The 4141-nt window shown below is 44.2% G+C and overlaps 1 long non-coding RNA gene across 1 annotated transcript in view; it reads left to right on the top strand.

The window, feature by feature from the left end:
* The window catches only part of LOC129687924 (uncharacterized), a 41314-nt gene that overhangs the window by 13527 nt on the left and 23646 nt on the right, over window positions 1–4141 (top strand). Inside the window, exon 3 of the long non-coding RNA XR_008721843.1 lies at window positions 2725–2845. This is a non-coding gene — a long non-coding RNA (uncharacterized LOC129687924). The remainder of the gene's footprint in view (window positions 1–2724; window positions 2846–4141) is intronic.

The following is a 4141-nucleotide window of genomic DNA, read 5'->3' as shown; positions in this document are numbered from 1 at the left end:
TATATGTATATGTATATGTATATGTATATGTATATGTATATGTATATCAGTCTGAGCAAGCCATGGGAGACAAGCCAGTAAGCAGTAGTCTCCCTTCAGTTCCTGCCTCCAGGTTCCTGTCCTGCTTGAGTTCTTGCCTTGTCTTCTTCAATGATAGATTGTGGTTGGGAAGTGTAAACCAAATAAACCCTTTTCTCCCCAAGCTGCTTTTGGTCATGGTGTTTTATCACATCATTAGAAAGCAAACAAAGACAGCTTGCTAGATTGCCAATTTAGGGAGCTGTTTTAGCTAGGTAGACACAAAACATGCCAAGGCCGGATATTTGATAGGGCTTCTAGTGATGAATTCATGCACAAGATGAAGTACAGTGGTCTTCCACACTTGTAAGTAGAACAAAGTAATTATTGGGGGAGAAATTGTCTCTGTTGAACATAAATGAATTAATGTTTTTGTTCATTATTCCCTAAACACCATCACACAGTGACTGTTCACATTTAATCTACATTGCATTAGGTATTATAAATGATCTAGAGATGAAACACCATGCATAGAGGCTTGTGCATAGATGGTAAGCAGTGATGCCACTTTACATAAGGGATCTGAGCATCCTTGGGTTTGATATTTGCAGGGGCCCTAGAATACTTCCCAGGACAGCAGCAAACAACAACTGTAATCTTAACTGCATACCGGAATACCCAGTAGGTAGATTTAGAGTTGTTTTATGGCCATATCCAAATATGCTGACCAATGCCACTGTAAAAAATACATTTGCTATCCTTACTAGCATCACAGACATACATAACTTATTTTGTACTGTACAGGTTTTTAGATGAAATGCAGAAAATACTTTTATTGACATGACAGGACCCGAAGAACAGACTAGAGTACTAAGCTAAATAAATCTAATGGTAGGAAATGCAACAAAGAAATGGTAGCTTGGACATCCAAGCCTGAGAGGGTCTCCTGCGAGATTAGGCTGAGAGCAATCAGCTACACTACAAGAGAGGACAAGAGGTTACAGCACATGACATCATGGCATCAGTCAGCCATGTTGTTTAGCTGCCCCAATCATAAAGCCGTCGTGGGTTTAACTGAGAGAATCCTGATGGAGAAGCTCTCTAGGTTCACTGGGAGTCATGCCCTACCTGGAATGTGGAATTTAGTTATGGATTTCCTTTTGTAAGATGTTTAAGATGTCTAGAGGATGCCTACCAGGGATTCACCTCATGGAGATTTGTCGATGGGTGTCAGCATCTTTTCATATGAAAAGTATCTAAAGAACTGAGAAAAGTGGTTCTGATGTCCAAAAAATGCAGGAGTTAAGTGAAGCCTTTGGGGGTCACCTGAGGCCTGTATGTACTTATCTGAAGGGGTGTCAGAAGCAATGGGGCTTAGGAAAATGGCCTAAAGGGTAATTGAGGTGCTTCTAAGAAATGAACTCTCTATAAACATCTATCAGCTGCCCACAAGGGATAGGCTGCCCACAGAGAGAGCAGAGAGTAGATGGTCCCTTTGTGTGATGACTTAGCAGAGAAGAATGACTGACATCCTTCCAGATATCAGTAGCTGCCATTTCTAAGAACTTAACATGTGCTGGGCATTAGCTAAAGCAGTCTCAGATGCTCTGTCTGGGTTTCTGATATTGTGTAGCGAATTATCACCATTGGCTTGACTCAAACACTGCAACTCTATTATCTTATATGGGAACTCAGAGCTTAAAGCATACTCTAGGGGAGAATCCTTTCTCTTGCTCTTCAAGCTTCAAGGGTCTCCCTGCATTCAATGGTTATGGGCCCTTCTTCTATCTTCAAGGCCTGCGGCAACTCATATCAGGATTTTACCATCTCTGATTCTGACCTTCCAGCCCTCACTCAGAAGGACCCTTGGTATTTTATAGGTCCATCTGGGTAGTCACAATTTATCACTACACTTCAAGGCCTTGAACCATATCTGCATAGTTCCCCTTTCATGTAAAGCAAGATGTTCACAGCTTTGGAGATTAGGAATTAACACCATAATTTAGAGAACCATTTATCTTTCTTTCTACCCCAACTCTTTGTATCTTTATTTATTCAACTTGAGCTCTCACTGGTTTTGAGGGCTGAGCATCATTTCTATTCAAACAGAGAGGAAAACTCGAGGGAAGGTGAGTAGACTCAGCAGTGCCATGCTCAGGTGTGGCTGGGATTTGAATCTGATTCTCGCTCAGGCTCTGGACCACCGTGAGTTTTACCACTGTCTTATCCTGTGCTCAGCTAGAAATTCCAAACATTAATAAACATGTTTCTTTAATACCATTAATTTACTTGTGACATTATTGTGATTTATTTTTCTAAACTGTAACATAAGCCAGACGTGTCTGGCTAATATTAAATTTAACTGATCTCCTCTTGCTATCTTCTTAGCATCTTCAGCTAGCAGCTTCTTCCCTTCCTGGGTTTTGTCACCTTGGGCCTTCTCAGCTACAAGAGTTTGGAACAGTGTTATTTTCTGAGTTAGGATCTGACAGTCTTTGTAGACTCAAGGTTACACAGCTGCGTAAGTGTGTTTTTAACCCCAAGTAACAGAGTTGTCAGGGAGCGCGTGGAAGGGTTCCAGAAATGCCTGTTAAAAGCCTCGCAGTTCTTCAGGGCGGTCAACAGTAGCCATGGCGCCACCCACGTGCTGGAGTGGGAGATGTGAATGCACAACATTCAGTGGAAACTCCTGCTTTTCCTACACAGGTGCTCAAGTCCTGCAGAGGTGGGCAGTGAGCAAGCGCTGCTCGGGCCCCCTGTGCTGGGTCAGTTATTGCCGCACCTGAACATCAGTGGCCTGGTTTACCCCAACGCAAAGGAAGAAAAGGTAAAGTGAGGGCCCCATCCTACAGATGAGACCCTGAGGCTCAACACAGGTTGTTTGCATAACTAGGTCAGGTTAGAGAGTGAGGCAAGTTCAGGGACCGGGGTTCTAATCTGTCCCCAGGACAGAGAGTGTGTCACATCTTTTCTCTGGTCTTCTTTGCAACATGCTCTGCTTTGACACTGGTGACTTCATCATCTACCCACAGCCCAGATCAGGCCTATGTTGTACTAAAATAGGCCCTGGGACAGAGCAGAATTAATTGCATCTGGACTGTGCCCAGCTAAATGGAGAGAGGTCTTGGGCACATATCTGGGGTGGGTGGGGGGATGCAGGCTATCAGGAAGTATCTGCCAGCATCAGGCAAGTGAGTGGAAGAGTTCACGGGGCTCGGGAAGGAATGGCTTTGAGTTAGGAGCCGTGTCTGCTGTGGTGGGAAAGGGTGTTTGAAAGGCTTCCCACACACTGGGTTACTACCTGACTGCCTGAGCAAGTGATTTCTAGATGATTCATACAGCGCTGCCACGGAGAGTTTGTCAAGTCCGCATCGTGGGCTCCACCGTTGATGGAGGGCCTCAGATTCTAGGAAAGAAGGAAAATAACATTAGAAAAATACTTAAAAAAATTAATGCCAGACACTGGGCTAGAAGGATAGAAACTGCACTTCCTGGGTACCTATTTTGTGACACGCACTGACTGGATACAAGGAAGAACACAGCACAACTCCCTCAGACAGATCAACTTCATAAGCCTAAGTTACAACCTCAGACAACACAGGAACTGAACAGGGGCCTTTCAGTGAATACAAAGGATGTAGCAAGAGCAATAAGGAACAAGTGGAGGAGAGCTGTATCTGGGAGCATCAAGCCTCTATTTTTATGACAGCACTGGGATATTAAGGCTACGATTAGGAACACATACAGACAGGCATGCATACATGCACCCTCCTGCCGCACACATGCTAGCGCAGCTTGAACCCAGGGCCTCACACATGCTAGGCAACTGTTCTGCCACCGAGCTACACCTTAACCCAGCGGTGCCACTTTTAGGACTCATCTAGCAAGGGGACTCCATTTCTTCAGATTTACCCTCTCCTGATGTGTGAATGTATGTCATTGATGTCTATCCAGTTGGACTGCCCCACGCCCAAAACATACACATGTATGAAATGTATTTAGAGGGTATCCATTCCTCATTGAAGCATCCCTCCAACGCCTGGACCACCTTAAACCTTTTCTTCCTTCCTTCTTTCTCTTCTTCTTCTTCTTCTTCTTCTTCTTCTTCTTCTTCTTCTTCTTC

Source organism: Psammomys obesus, unplaced genomic scaffold (genome assembly GCF_907164565.1).
Source record: "Psammomys obesus unplaced genomic scaffold, mPsaObe1.curated_primary_1811, whole genome shotgun sequence".
In the NCBI taxonomy this organism is placed as follows: Eukaryota; Metazoa; Chordata; class Mammalia; order Rodentia; family Muridae; genus Psammomys; species Psammomys obesus.
This window is presented reverse-complemented; position numbering and strand designations above follow the sequence as displayed.